This window comes from Budorcas taxicolor, chromosome 7, assembly GCF_023091745.1.
Source record: "Budorcas taxicolor isolate Tak-1 chromosome 7, Takin1.1, whole genome shotgun sequence".
In the NCBI taxonomy this organism is placed as follows: Eukaryota; Metazoa; Chordata; class Mammalia; order Artiodactyla; family Bovidae; genus Budorcas; species Budorcas taxicolor.
In genome coordinates, this window is record NC_068916.1 from 3,352,399 (window position 1) to 3,368,816 (window position 16,418).

At 43.8% G+C, this 16,418-nt stretch overlaps 1 long non-coding RNA gene across 2 annotated transcripts in view; it reads right to left on the bottom strand.

Moving 5' to 3' along the window:
- The window catches only part of LOC128050581 (uncharacterized), a 66,216-nt gene that overhangs the window by 15,266 nt on the left and 34,532 nt on the right, over nt 1-16,418 (bottom strand). The window contains exons 1-3 of one of the 2 annotated variants that reach the window (XR_008199680.1): nt 12,679-12,707; nt 12,064-12,281; nt 9,062-9,182 (exon numbers count right to left, since the gene is read on the bottom strand). This is a non-coding gene — a long non-coding RNA (uncharacterized LOC128050581). Of the gene's footprint in view, nt 1-9,061; nt 9,183-12,063; nt 12,282-12,678; nt 12,708-16,418 lie in introns of those variants that run through there. The other variant, XR_008199679.1, reaches the window with a different exon arrangement.

Sequence of the window (16,418 nt, forward strand, 5' to 3'; positions counted from 1 at the left end):
CATGGTATATTTCTCCATCTATTTGTATCATCTTTGATTTCTTTCACCAGTGTTTTCTAGTTTTCTATATATAGGTCTTTTGTTTATTTAGGTAATTTATTCCTAAGTATTTTATTCTTTGTGTTGCTATGGTGAATGAGATTGTTTCCTTAATTTCTCTTTCTGTTTTTTCATTGTTAGTATATAGGAATTCAAGGGATTTCTGTATATTTTCTATCCTCCAACTTTACTATATTCATTGATTAGCTCTAGTAATTTTCTGGTGGAGTCTTTAGGGTTTTCTATATACAGGATCATATCATCTGCAAACAGTGAGAGCTTTACTTCTTTTCCTATCAGGATTCCTTTTATTTCTTTTTCTTCTCTGATTGCTGTAACTAAGACTTCCAAAACTATTTTGAATAGCAGTGGTGAGAGTGGGCACCCTTGTCTTGTTCCTGACTTTAGAGGAAATGCTTTCAATTTTTCGCCCTTGAGGGTTTGTCATATATGGCTTTTATTATGTTGAGGTGTATTTCTTCTGTGCCTGTTTTCCAGAGAGTTTTTATCATAAATGCATGTTAAATACTGTCAAGGCTTTCTCTGCATCTATTGAGATAATCATATGGTTTTTATCTTTCAATTTCAATTTTTATCTTTCAATTGTTAAAGTGGTGATTTTCAAATATTGAACAATCCTTCATCTCTGAGATAAAGCCGACTTGGTCATGATGTATGATCTTTTTAATATATTGTTGGATTCTGTTTGCTAGAATTTTGTTAAGGATTTTTGCATCTATGTCCATCAGTGATACTGGCCTGTAGTTTTCTTTTTTGTGTGGCATCTTTGTCTGGTTTTGGGATTAGGGTGATGATGGCCTCTTAGACTCTGTTTGGGAGTTTACCTTCCTCTGCAATTTTCTGGAAGAGTTTGAGTAGGACAAGTGTTAACTCTTTTCTAAATTTTTGGTAGAATTCACCTGTGAAGCCATCTGGTCCTGGGCTTTTGTTTTTCGAAACATTTTTGATTACAGTTTTGATTTCCATGCTTGTGATGGGTCTGTTAAGATATTCTATTTCTTCCTAGTTCCATCTTGGAAGGTAATATTTTTCTAAGAATTTGTCCATTTCTCCCAAGTTGTCCATTTTATTGGCATATAATTGCTCATAGTCTCTTATGATCCTTTGTATTTCTGTGTTGTCTGTTGTGATTTCTCCATTTTCATTTCTAATATTATTGATTTGATCCTTCTCCCTTTTTTTCTTGATGAATCTAATGGTTTATCTATTTTATCTTCTCGAAGAACTAGCTTTTAGTTTTGTTGATCTTTGCTATAGTCTCCTTCATTTCTTTTTCATTTTTCTGCTCTGATTTTTACTTCTTTCTTACTTTCTACTAACTTTGTGGTTCTTCTGTTCTTATTTTTCTAGTTGCTTTAGGTGTAAAGTTAGGTTGTTTATTCGATGTCTCTCTTGTTTCTTGAGGAAGGCTTGTATTGCTATGAACCTCCGTCTTAGCACTGCTTTAACTGAATCCCACACGTTTTGGGTTGTTGTGTTTTCATTTTCATTTGTTTCTATGCATATTTTGATTTCCTTTTTTATTTCTTCCATGATCTGTTGGTTATTCAGAAGTGTGTTGTTTAGCCTTCATATGTTTGTGTTTTTAATAGTTTTTTCCCCTATAGCTGACATCTAATCTTACTGCACTGTCATCAGAAAAGATGCTTGAAATGATTTCAATTTTTTTTTTTAATTTACCAAGGCTAGATTTATGGCCCAGGATGTGATCTATCCTGGATAATGTTGCGTGTGCACTTGAGAAAAAGGTGAAATCCATTGTTTTGGGGTGAAATGCCATGTAGATTTCAATTAGGTCTAACCCGTCTACCGTATCATTTAAAGCTTGTGTTTCCTTGCTAATTTTCTGTCTGGTTGATCTATCCATAGGTGTCAGCAGGGTATTAAAGTCCCCCACTGTTATTGTGTTACTGCTAATTTCCCCTTTCATACTTGTTAGCATTTGCCTTATGTATTGATGCATGTTGGTTGCATACATATTTATAATTGTTATGTCTTCTTCTAGGATTGATCCTTTGATCATTATGTAGTGTCCTTTGTCTCTTATCATGGTCTTTATTTCAAAGTCTATTTTATCTGAGTATTGCATATTGCTACTCCTGCTTTCTTTTGGTCTCCATTTGCATGAAATATCTTTTTCCAGCCCCTCACTTTCAGTCTCTATGTGTCCCTAGGTTTGAGGTGGGTCTATTGTAGACAGCATATATATGGGTCTTGTTTTTGTATCCATTTGACCAGTCTTTGTCTTTTGTTTGGAGCATTTAACCCACTTACATTTAAGGTAATTATTGATAAGTATGATCCCATTACTATTTACTTTGTTGTTTGGGGTTCATTTTCATAAACCTTTTCTGTGTTTCCTGTCTAAAGAAGATCCTTTAGCATTTGTTGAAGAGCTGGTTTGGTGGTGCTGAATTTTCTCAGCTTTTGCTTGTCTGTAAAGCTTTAGATTTTTCCCTTATATCTAAATGAAATCCTTGTGGGTAGAGTAATCTCGGCTGTGGATTTTCTCTTTCATCACTTTATGTCCTGCCATTCCCTTCTGGCCTGAAGAGTTTCTATTGAAAGATCAGCTGTTATCCTAATAGGGATCGCCTTGTGTGTTATTTGTTGCTTTTCCCTTGCTGCTTTTAATACTTGCTCTCTGTGTTTAATTTTTGTTACTTTGATTAATATGTGTGTTCCGGTGTTTCACCTTGGGTTTATCCTGTTTGGGACTCTCTGGGTTTCTTGGACATGGGTGGCTATTTTCCTCCCCATTTTAGGGAAGTTTTCAACTGTTACCTCCCCAAGTACTTTCTCACACCCTTTCTTTTCATCTTCTTCTTCTGGGACACCTATGATTCAAATGTTGGGGAGTTTAACATTGTCCCAGAGGTCTCTGAGGTTGTCCTCACTTCTTTTAATTCTTTTTTCCTCTCTGCTTCATTTATTCTACCATTCTATCTTCCACCTCACTTATCCTCTCTTCTGGCAGGTGGATTCTTTACCACTGAGCCACAGGGAAGCCCAGCCTCCTCCATTGGGATAAACTGAATCTACAACCTTACCCACTGGTGCCCTGTTTTGAACTATGGCCCACACCCCTAAACAAAACAGAAGGGGAATGTAAGTTGTGTGAACAAAATGTCCCATCCACCTGGTCAATCCAGTTAAACCTGCCTGTGCAATTCTGGCCTATCAAGTGCCACCCTCTGATAGTATCAGCAGGATTGTACATGAACACCTTGTTTAAAATATCATAGAGCTTTATATGCTTAATTATCAACATAATGGTCCACTGTCCCCTAACTGTTCAAGTACTAACAACAGTTATGTCCTTCAAGATTGTCCACTCTTAACAATCGTGAGGCAGAAATTCAAGTTTGCATCATTGGAGGGTTTGTTTTACTCTGTGGCCACTCAAGCCATCATTATTTTACAGAATTATGGCCAGGCCCTGTCCTTTTTCAACCAAGCTATGACCTATATATGCACTGCTATGCCCATTTCAAAGGAGAGTACACTATAGGGACTACAAGGGTAAAAGACTTTTTTAAATCTATAACAGGGCACTCTGGCTCACCCCCAAACCCAGAGAGCACTAGGAATGATCTTAGCAAGGGCAGGGCTGACCATAAGACTGGTAGCTCCATGGGGAGGCTTTCCCCATCATAAAACAACACTGAGAAATCTCACCAGACAGCTTGATTATATGATGAAAGAGACGGGGCAAGCCTTAACAGGACTTAAAACCTCTCTTGTTTCTTTGGCTAACTGTCTCTTTTTCTTTCCCTCTCTCTTTTTTGTCTAACTCTTGATTACCTTCTGGCAAAACAAGGTGGATGGAGCTTGTATGGTAACGAATACTTCCTGCTGCACCAGGATCAGTGCAACAGTACAGGTAGAAGTTAGTATTAAGGAAGTATACACTCAAGCAGAATGGCTTCACAATTTTGTCAGGAGCAATATCGCCTCCACTGTCAGGTCAACAGCTAAGGAAGTCCTCCTAAATTTAACCTGGTTCCTTCCCTTTCAAGGCCCTTTCATGGCTATTGGTGTTCTCTTCCTTTTTGGCCCCCACTGGTATAACTTTCTGGTTAAGTTTTTGTCTTCTGTGCTGTGCTAAGTCACTTCAGTCATGTCCAACTCCATGTGACCCTATGGACTGTAGTCCACCAGGCTCCTCTGTCCATGGGATTCTCCAGGCAAGAATACTGGAGTGGGTTGCCATTTCCTTCTCCAGGGGATTTTCCCGACCCAGGGATTGAACTGGCGTCTCTTACATCTACTTGCATTAGTGGGCTGGTTCTTTCCCTAGCGCCACCTGGGAAGCCCATTTTTGTCTTCTAGGCTTCAGCAATTTCAAGTAAAGCTCATGATGGCTCAAGGAATTCAACCCATTCCAGCAGAGGGCAGCCCAGACCCCTACAGGTCCTTGGAGAATAGTCAGTGAGGGACTTATGCACCTCTAGGCTGGGCTAGCGGAGAAGGCAATGGCACCCCACTCCAGTACTCTTGCCTGGAAAATCCCATGGACGGAGGAGCCTGGTAGGTTGCAGTCCACGGGGTCTCGAAGAGTCGGACACGACTGAGCGACTTCTCTTTCACTTTTCACTTTCATGCACTGGAGAAGGAAATGGCAGCCCACTCCAGTGTTCTTGCCTGGAGAATCCCAGGGACGGGGGAGCCTGGTGGGCTGCCATCTATGGGGTCGCATAGAGTCAGACACGACTGAAGCGACTTAGCAGCAGCAGCAGGCTGGGCTAGGGTCTGTGACCCCTGTACAGCAGGAAGAAGTTTTACAAGAGATCTTTGCCCTTTAAAGTAAGAAGTAGATGGGCCCCAGGCCAAGCAGCTGGTGCTTATCAGGCTGGACAAACAGGAGCATGTCTCTTGCTGACAGATCAAGAAAAAGTTAACAGCAAGAGCAGAGAGACACTAAGCTCTGCTGCAGTGAAAACAAAGACGACCACATCTTTCATTCCTGAAGCCAGGGAGACCTCCCCACCTGCGCGTGCAGAGTTCAGAGAAGAGAGAAGTTCCTCGGGAGCCAAAGAGGGAAGGGGCACCACCCTGTGATATGTGTCACCAGCCTCCCAGAGGCCCTCACGCTGGGATCCATCCTGGTTAGAAGGCATCCGTGCACACCAGGGAGTGCCTTGAGTCAGACCAGTTATGGGTAATGAGCCTGGCGGCTGGCCGAAGGGTACAAAGAAAACTGACCCTATAAAAATGATTAAACCACCCCTTTGGTGCACTCCTCATGAGCAAGGACATCCACACTCTTCTCTGAGTATGTAGCTCTGCTTTGTTCTGTCCTAAACAAACCGCTTCTTGTATGCTCTCTCATGCATATGAGGTTCTAATAAACTCAGTGCTTGTTTTACAGCCTCAGTCTCTGTGTAAAATTCTTTTTTCAAAGGAGACAAGAACCAGGGCTCTACTTCTACCCACTAGTCCCTGGTGTTCTGGCAGTTAGCAGTCCTGGTTTTCACCCAGGTGGCCCAGGATCGAGTCTCTGATAGAGAACTATCTCACTTCAAGCCACCACACACAGTTGTCACTGCAATATCACCTTAACCTGTATAAAAAAAGGGTAAAGAATCCCCCAGGGGGAATGACACAGGCTGGTACTTGAAACCTGAGACCTTTCGCTTCAGTGTTTGCACCTGGACAAACCTCCTCGGAACAATAAAATATAAAGAAACTATAAAGGGACTAAAAATAATTGCGTGTGCACGCACAGTTGGAACAAATTATAAACAAGAACCCAGCTGCCAATCCTGAGGAGCCAGGAGCAAAAACACCGCATTGCACATGCACCCTGCACATGGCACCACAAGAGGGTGGGCAGATGACCCAAGACACCTCCACTCTCACCGCTTATAAGGAGCCAGCGCGCTCCCCCACCTCAGGGAACAAGGGAAACAAACTGTTACTTATTTTTGCTCTCTCCTGCTGTAGCAGGCAGAGAAGGCAATGGCACCCCACTCCAGTACTCTTGCTTGGAAAATCCCATGGATGGAGGAGCCTGGTGGGCTGCAGTCCATAGGATCACGAAGAGTCGGACGCGACTGAGCGACTTCACTTTCACTTTTCACTTTCATGCATTGGAGAAAGAAATGGCAACCCACTTCAGTGTTCTTGCCTGGAGAATCCCAGAGACGGTGGAGCCTGGTGGGCTGCTGTCTCCAGGATCGCACAGAGTCGGACACGACTGAAGCGACTTAGCAGCAGCTGTAGCAGGATTCCCAATAAAGTCTCGCCTGAATTTCTTGTCTGGCCTCTAGTCAATTTCTATTGATTAAGGGGTCCAAGAACCCTGGTTAGTAACAAAGTGTCTAAGGAAAGGACTGGCGAGAAGGTGAGCCTTTTAGGACTGCCAAACTCTGTGTCGGAGACATCCTTAAGCATCTGGAGAAGCAGGACTCCTGCTTAAAGCCATGTTTTAAAAGGCATAAAGTATACTGAATTATAAGAAGACTACTAATGTGGAAACACAAATATCAAAATATAAAAACATACAAATGTGTGATACAGGAATACCTGGATTCTTTATTAAACTCATTAAGTTATAAGACAGGCATTATAAATAATGTCTCTGGATTAATAAATACCAGAGACATGAGGTGGTAGCATGAAGTTGCTGTTTCGAAGTGTCTGTGACACCTTCAGTGAGTATGTAAATCCCTGATTTCTCTGTGACAGTCACAGACACTGCTAATTCTGCTAGACTTTGCTGCCTCCATTCATAATCAAAGGAAATTCCAAGTTTCAGTTAGATATTAGTGAAAAGGAAGGATTATTCCCCCCTCATCTCAGCTCTTGGACCTCCCCAACTCTAGTTCTCTCGACTACAGGTTAAGAAGCTCCACTGAAGAAGGATGGAAGGACTGCCCACCTACAAGGGCTATCCCAGCAACTCTCTAGGAAGGCAAAATGAGCTGACAGCCGGCAAGTATTCCCAACACAAAATGGCATTTCTACGCTGTAGGAAGCAAGAACAGTGGAGGAAGGGCCCACAGCCTGGGGTCCAGAGAGAAAGCGGACCTTTTCTGGTCTGCTGGGCTCCATCCTCCTTCTAGGTAGGGCCCAGAGCTGCTGTCTCCAGCACAGGCAGCTGAACCATCAGCAGGGTGATAAGCAGAATCCACCTGCTCGGAAGTGCCCAGAGGGGGTTTGAGTTGCAAGCAGGCCCTGTAGAACTCATAACTGCAGGAGCACAGACAGCAGTGGAAAACCGGCCCAGAGCCAGACAACCACCAGTTTCCAAGGGAAAAGTAAGGAATCCAGAGGCTACAATGAGGGACACGTTAAAGGCCTGCCAGGGACACCAGGGCCTAGGTTTACGACCCCACCCCAGTAGTGGATAGAATGAATGAATGCGTGCAAGACAAAATGAATTAAAAGACAGTAGACTTTCCTTCACTGTGATGTCACCACCTTAGGCTTCTTTCTTTCCATGACTGTGTCACCTTTAGCCCCTTCTAATGGTAGTATCAGCTTTCATTTGGGATACCCCTTCTTCCCCTCAGCACACAATCTTAGCAAGACAGTCAGCCATGGTGCTGACCCATTCTCAGCCCAGAGGTGGGTGTGTGTCCCTGAGCGGATGTGTGACACAGAGAACTCTCTCCTGGGATTCTGAGGGGGGCACTCAGGAGAAGGTACAGAAAGGCAGCCCAGTCGGGGGGTGAGAGGCGGTCTGGAAAGACTACCCTCACCCTCCACTGCCTGCACCCCGATAGCTGCCCAACCCCAGCCACCAGTTCCGGTGTGTGACCCCCCAAAGCTTGCTTACCCTTGTCCCTTCCCCCTCTTCATCACTTCAGACCTCACATTCCCAAGGCCAATCGCCATACTTCTCCCCAACCCTGCCCTGGACATTCCCATTTCTGACAGAGGCCCTGTATCTACCAGATGTTAGGACAGAATTCTGTCTCCTTCCCAGCCCCCGTATTCCTGCTACTCCTCACCAAAGCCAGAGGGGAAGGGGACCCAGGATAAACTTCCCAAATGTACAGCACCGACAGACCATCTCCTTAACTTTTACTATTTAATAATTTTCCTTAAACCAATTCAATTTTAAACTTACACATTTAGAAACAATTTTAAACCCTTCATACCGTAGTCCAAGTGAAAAACTGTTATCCCTGCCATAAATAAAAAATGCCTGTGAAAACCCGAGAACACAAAAGAAGACAGTTTATTCCAGAAAGCTCAGACAAGCCCAGTTTCAGTGAACAAAGCTCATTGGCAAGCAGAGAGCAGTGCCACCGTGCCAGCGCTGGAGTCTAGTCTGCAGGAAAGCTGAGGCCACTTAATCAGGATCAAGCCCCGTCTCAGTCCCTGGCCCTGCCTCACCTGCTCCTAGAAAAACTACCTCTGCAGAGGGAAATACCCAGAAACCAGAGCACTCCAAGCCTTCTATCCTGCTGCCTGGGACGGATGAGGAAGACAGACTCCCAACATCTCCCAGTCTGAACTCATCCCCCGCCAAAGAGGCCTCTCCCACCAGCTCCTCCACCCCAAAAAGTCCTGACAGGCAATGCTGGGTGCCGGGGACCAGGACTCCTAGAAATGGTGCCCAAGCACAGAAATGGCAGGGCCCTCCTCCAGCGCTTGCCCAGAGCCTGAGGACACATCCGTTTCTTGCCTGTAACCCTACCTGATTCCACACAGGGGTGGGAAAGCCTGCAATTCATACAAGTATGAACGTGTAAGCGCCCTGTGGTCAGGGAGATGAGGTGCTGGGCCCATCCCCCATTACTTGGCAGTTCCTCCTGGCTCCTGCCCACCTGCTCATGGCACCTGGGAGGCCAGCCCCACTCTGGACTAGTGACTGAGCTCAACACCCTTCTCCACCCATATACATTGGCACTTTTACTCTTGAAAACACCCCCACTTGCCTTTCACAGAGCAGGAGTGGCTCCTGGTCCTCAGCAAGCATTTATCCAGTAGACTAGAGAAAATAATCCCCAAGGGGAGTGGGCGTCGGTGCAGGCAGCTGATACCGTACCTTATCCCAGCTGGTGGCAAAGCCAGATCCAGCCACATCGCTCCCCATCCTGGGGCAGGAGACAGATGGACCCTGGTGGACAGGTACTTCAAAATAAAGATCATGGCAGGAGCAATCCAGCCTGGATTAAAAAAGAGACCACATATTTCTCATTCTTGAGGCCAAGGAGACCTCCCAAACTACACACGTGCACAATGGTTCCTCAGGGATCAGAGAAGGGAGGGGGCACCAGATCATAGTATGTTCTGTCAACGTCCAGACCCTTGTGCTAGAATCCATCATGGTTGAAAGATGAATGCACACACAGGGGAGGGCCCTGAGTCAGATCAAATATGGATTCAGACAAAGCAAAATGACTGCCAGAGCAAACCCAGAAGAACTGCCCCCATATAAGTAATTCAAACTACCTCCAAAATGCATGACTCCTTCCTGGGCCTGTGTCTATCCACATGTACTTTTTTCCTCCTAATAAACGCTTTACTTGTTTCACTACTTTCCATCTCTTTGATGAATTCCTTCTCCAAAGCAGAGAAAGAGCCAGGGCCCTGCCTCTAGCAACTAATCCCTGGGGGTCTTGGATAAGACATAGCTCTTTCATCAATATGGCCCAGGGTCAATCCATACTCTGGGGAACTGATATCCTATTTCAAGCCCCTGCTGGCCACAGCCACCCCAGAACCACCTGAGATCACTCCCATTGTTACTAATCAGGGTTCTTGGTCTTCCTTAATGAACAGAAATTGCCAAGAGGCCAGACAAGAAATTCAGGCAAGGCTTTTTCTCCACAGCAGGGTGTTAGCAAAAACAAGGAACAGATCCCCTTGCTTGCTCCCCAACAGGAGGCAACCTGGTTCCTTTCATGGGTTGAGGGTAGGGGTATGTCCAGAGCTTGGGCAGGAGGGGTGGCTTACGTGGTCTGCCCACCCTGTTCATTGCTTCTGAAACCTTGGTTTTGCTTCTGAAACCTTGGTTTTGCTCCCTGTTTTGCTCCTGGCTCTTCAGAAGCTGCAGTTGGGTTTTTTATCTTATCGTATCTTATTGTCCATAATCTGCCCCAACTGTGCATATATGCAGTTACTTTTAGTCGCTTATAATTTCTCTGCATTTTGTTGCTGAAGAAGATGTTTGTCCAGGTGCAAGCACTGCGGCAATGGGTCCCAGGTCCAGGAGACTCTACACCCTTATTCCTAAGGTAAAGGGATGAAGGTATCCTCTGAAACTTCTTCCTGATAAACAGGGGCCACAGACCCTCGCCTACTTGAGAGGTATATAAGTCCATCACTGACTGTTCCAAGGACCTGTAGGGACCTGGGCCACTTTCCACTGCTTTGGTTTAAATTCCTTGAACCATCATGAGCCTTACTTGAGATTGTTGGAGCCTAGAAGACATAAACTTAAACAAAAGCTTACACAAACAAGGGCGAAAAGGAGAACAAAGGGCCTAGAAAGGGTGGAAATCAGTTAACATTGGGAGAGCTTCCTTAACTGTTGACTAGACAGGGGAGGCAATATCATCCTTGCCAAAATTACAATGCTATTCTGCTTGGGTTTATATTTTTGTCAATCTCAGGGTTAAAGGTTGACATGTTTCCATTTTTAGGATGGAAGGTCTGGAACTATTGGTCCAGGTCTCCTTCTTGAACCAGAAAGTCTTAGTCACAGATTTACCACAGTAGGGAAGACAACAGAGCATTAGACAAAGTACAGCATAAAACAGTGTGCCTGGAGAGAGAAGGCTCATGAGAGAATAAAAACGTCCCTCCATAAAGGTTTTTTTAACTTTTTAAATTAACTTTTTAACTTTTTAAATTGGAGGGTAATTGCTTTGCAATGCTGTGCTAGGTCTCTACTGTACAACAGTGTGTATCAGCTGTAAGTATACACACATCACTTCCCTCTCAAGCCTCCCTCCTACTCCACCCCCCAGAAAGTTTTCCAAGAGAACAAAGCGGAGTTTTCAATTTCCCTTCCCATACCAAATACAAGGATTGTTGGTTAATTGTATCTGCTTTGGGTTTTGAACTGCTTCTATGAGACATAAAATCTCAGCCCCATATTTTACAGGGGAATTTTTTGCATTTTAAAAAATGCAATTTTTTCCCCGGAGAGCTACATAAACATGTAAAACAACAAAACCTGTGTATGTATTGATAATGTTTCCTTCCCCTAAAGTTAAGGTTCAGTTAGGGCTATCAGTTCAACCCTCTGGGCCAAAGTGTTGGATAGCAAAGGTTTGCTTCTACAACACTAGGGGCATTCACAATACATACTCTGCTCTCCTGGCTCCATCTTTAATGAAACTGATGCCATCAACAAACCATTCTTCCTCAGACTGTTCTATGGCCTGCTCTGTTCGAGCAGGCCTACAGCCATAAACCTGGTCAAGGGTTTTGAGGGAGGAATATGGTAGTTTGGGGCTTTCAGCAGGTATCTGTATAGCTGGGTTGAAGGTGTGGCCAGTTTTGAGGGTTACCTCTGGGGAGTCAAGGCTGGTATTTAATAAGGCACCCTCCAGTTAGCCATTGGTGGCCTTTAATCATCAGGGCTCCTTGTATTGACAAGGGGCCTGGACTTCCAGTGTCTGTCCAAAGGTAAGTGTTAGTTTCTCCCACAATAAAGCAGTGGCAGCTACTGCCCAGAGGGAGCCAGGCCAACCTCAGGCCATGGAATCTAGTTGTTTGGAAAAACAGCCTATAGGCTAAGGAACTGCTCCCAGCTTCTGTATAAGGACCCCAAAAGCTTCCCCTTACTTTCCAGCCATGTACAAGATGAATGTCTTTTTTAAATGGGGAGGTGCGCTCACCCCTTCTTTAGTACACAAGGATCACAACTAACTGCTGAATAACCACTGACAAAACAACACCAGAACATACCAAAAAAGATACCCTACCTCCAAAGATAAAGCAAAAGCCACAATGAAACGGCAGGAGAGGCATAATCACAGTAAAATCAAATCTCATACCCACCAGGAGGGCAACCCACAATCTGGAAAACAACTGTACCTCAGAAGTTCTCCCACTGGAATGAAAGTTTTGAACACCACATCAGGCTTCCCAGCCGGTTGGGGGGGTGGGTGCGGTGTCTGTCAATGGGAAGAGGAATCCCTAGAGAATCTGGCTTTGACATTCAGTGGGATTTGATTGCAGGACTTCCACAGGACTGGAGAAAACAGAAACTTCACTCTTGGAGGGCACACATACAGTCTCAGGCACATCGGGATCTAAGGGAAAAAGGTAGTGACCACATAAGAGAATGGGCCAGTCCTACCTGCGAGTATTGGAGAGTCTCTTGCAGAGACAAGGGGTAGCTGTGGCTCACTGTGGGGACAGGTACACTGGCAGCAGCAGTTCTGGGAAGTACTAATTGGCATGAACCCTCCAGGAGGCCACCATTTGCCCACAAAACAGCCTGAGGGCTCCAGTACTGCACTGCCTCAGGCCAAACCAATAGGAACGGAACACAGCCCCACCCATCAGCAGACAGAGATTAAAGTTTTATGGAGCACAGCCCTGCCAACCAATACAGAGATTAAAGTTTTATGGAGCACAGCCCTGCCAACCAATGTGATAAGACATAGCCCTACCATCAGTCCACCCCACCTGGGAGCTTGCACAAACCTCTTTCATAGCCTCATCCATCAGAGATCCGACAGCAGATGGAAGAACCTCAGTTTTGCAGTCTGCAGGAGGGAAACCACAATCACAGAAAGTAAGACAAAATGAAATGGCAGAGGAATATGTCCCAGATGAAGGAAAAAGATAAAACCCCAGGAAAACAACTAAGTGAAGTAGAGTTAAGCAATCTTCCAGAAAAAGAATTGAGAATAATGATAGTGAAAAAGACTCAAGATCTCAGAAAAAGGACAGAGATAAGAATTGAGAACGTGTAAGAAATGTTTAACAAGGACCTAGAAGAATTAAAGAACAAACAAAGATGAACAATACAATAACTGAAATGAAAAATACACTAGAAGGGATTAATAGCAAAATAACTGAGGCAGAACAGATAAGTAACCTGGAAGACAGCATGGTAGAAATCACAGCCACAGAACAGAATAAAGAAAAAAGAATCGAAAGAAACAAAGACAGTCTAAGAGACCTCTCGGGCAACATTAAACACACCAACATTTGCATTATAGGAATCCCAGAAAGAGAAGAGAGAGAGAGAAGAGACCTGGGAAATTATTTGAAGAAATAATAGCTGAAAACTTCCCTAACATGGGAAAGGAAACAGTCAGCCAAGTCCAGGAAGTGCAGAAAGTCACAGGCAGGATAAACCCAAGGAGGAACATGCTGGGACATGTAGCAACCAAATAGAAAAAAAAAAAAAATTAAAGAAAAGAAAAAATATTAAAAGCAATAAGGGAAAAATTAACAAATAACATACAAGGGTACTCCCATAAGGTTATCATCAGGTTTTTCAGCAGAAATTTTGTAGGCCAGAAAGGACTGGCATGATATATTTAAAATGATGAAAGTGAGGAACCTACAACTAAGAATACTCCACCCAGCAAGGCCCTCATTCAGATTTGACAGGGAAATTCTATTTTTACAGCCAAACAAAGGCTAAGAGAATTCAGCACCACCAGACCAGCTTTGCAATAAATGCTAAAGAAACTTCTCAAGGTGGGAAAGAGACCAGCAACTTAAAATAACCTTGTACATATACAGACTGCTATATCAAACCATCATGGGAACAGCTAACCCCAAAACTACAAGAGATACACATACAAAAAAGAAAAAAAAACAAACAAAACATTAAAGATGGTCATCAAACCACAAAAGAACGAAAGAGGAAAGGACTAAAAAAGACCTATAAAAAAACACAAAATAATTAAGAAAATGGCAATAGGAACATACGTATCAATAATTACCTTAAATGTAAATGGATTAAATGCATGAGACAAAAGACACAGACTGGCTGAACAGATACAAAAACAACACCCATATATATGCTGTCTACAAGAGACCAATTTCAGACCTAGGGACACATACTGATTAAAAGTGATGAGATGGAAGCAGGTATTCCATGCAAATGGAAATCAAAACAAAGGTGGAATAACAATACTCATTTCAGATAAAACAGACTTTACAATAAAGACTGTTACAGAACACAAGGATGCTACATAATGATCAAGAGATCAATCCAAGAAGATAAAACAATTTTAAGTACCTATGAACCCAACACAAGAGTACCTCAATATATAAGGCAAATACTAACCACCATTAAGGGAGAGATTGACAGTAACACAATAATAGTGGGAGACTTTAGCACACCACTTTCATCAATGGACATATCATCCAGACAGAAAAATCAATAGGAAACATAGGCCTTCCTTAAATCAGATCAGATGGACCTGATATTTATAAAGCATTCCATCCAAAAGCCGCAGAAGACACATTCTTCTTGCGTATACACTGAACATTCTCCAGGACTGACCACATGTTGGGCCACAAAGTGAGCCTCAATAAATTTAAGGAAGCTGAAATATCAATCCTCTTTTTTTGACCACAACACTATGAAATTAGAAGTAGATTACAAGACAAAAACTGTAAAAAACACAAACAGTGGAGTTTAGTGGAGGCTAAACAATATGCTACTAAACAACTAATAGGTCCCTGAAGAAATCATAGAGGAAATAAAAAAATACCTAGAGACAAGCAAAAATGGAAGCACAATGACCCGAAATCTATGGGATGAATCTCCACATGTCACATGGCATCACCAAAAACAAACTAAAAAAAAAAAAAAACAGAAAACCAATCAAGCAAACAAAACCTATGGGATACAGCAAGAGCGGTTGAAAAAGGGAAGGTTATAGCAATGCAATCTTCAGAAAACAAGCAAAATCTCAAATAGACGACCTAAACTTATACCTAAAGCAACTAGAGAAATAACAAATAAAACCTAAAGTTAGCAGAAGGAAGAAATCATAGATTGGAGCAGAAATAAAATGAAACAGAGATAAAGTAAACAGAAAAGATCAATGAAATAACAGCTAGTTCTTCGAAAAAATTTATAAACCTTTATAAACAAAATTTATAAACCTTTAGCCAGATTCATCAAGAAAAAAGGGAGAGGGCTTCAAACAATAAAATTAGAAATGAAAAAAGAGAAGTTACAACGGACTCTACAGGAATACAAAGGCTTATGAGAGACTAGGACAAGTAACTGTATGCCAATAAAATGGACAACCTGGAAGAAATTGGCACAATTCTCATAAAGGTATAGTCTCCCAAGACAGAACCAGGAAGAAACAGAAAATATGAACAGACCAATCACAAGCATCGAAATTGAAACCATGATGAAAAACTCTCAACAAACCAGGGCCCGACGGCTGTGAAGGCAAAGTCTATTAAACATTTAGAGGAGAGCTATCACCTATCCTCCTCCAACTGTTCCAAAAAATCGCAGAGGAAAGAAAACTCCTGAACTTAGACTATGAGGCCACCATTACCCTTATGCCAAAACTAGACCAAGCGGTGAGTCGGGAGTGGGGGTGCGAACCCACCATGCCCCGTGAGATGTAGGGGGGCGGGTGGAGGCCGGCGCGGCTGTTTCGCCCCGGTGCTCAGCGGAGATGGCCAGGGCGCGGCGCCGGCAGCCCAGGGTGTGGTGGGGACGACCGCTGGTTCCCGGGGGCCGCCGGCTGTTCGAGCCCCGCAGCCAGCCGGTGCTCGCCCGTGTGCAGGGTCAGGGAAGCGAGGCCGCAGTGGTGCGGGTGAGGAAGGAAGAGCGAGCGAGGGGAACACACAAGGAAGGGAAAGTGCGGCTGGCTGTGAGGCGCCCTCAGCTTCAGGCGCCATGCGGGTCTGGTCCGAAGATCAAGTCTGGTCAATTCTTTTGGGAAGGAAGAAGAAGAATATTTATTCCTTGGTGTGGAGGGCGCTTGCACTCGGGGTCCAGAATTGAGGTGCATGGGAGTATATAGAATTCAAGCCTTCTCTCAGAACTGTATTGGTAGAGTTCAAGAAAAAGACAGCCAACCAAAGGTCATCTGAAATTGTGACTGGCTGCTAATCCCAGGACGAAATTATAGATCACTACTCAAGCATAAGGCCTCCACAGAGATGTTTCATTTAAAGGCTCGGGCTGAGTATGTTGTGGAATCGGCTGCAAAGGACCCAAATGGCTTCCTTACAGCAGTTATGTTGGCTCTGACTCCACTGTTTCTAGCAAGTGCTGTGCGGTCTTGGAAATTGGCCAGGATGATTGACGCCAGGGAAAAGGAGCAAAAGAAGAAGCAAAAACGTCAAGAAAATATTGCAAAAGCTAAACGACTGAAAAAGGATTGAAGGAATGTACAGGCTGTGTGTCCAGAGGAAAATTGTTCGGAAAATTATGCATCTTTGAAAGG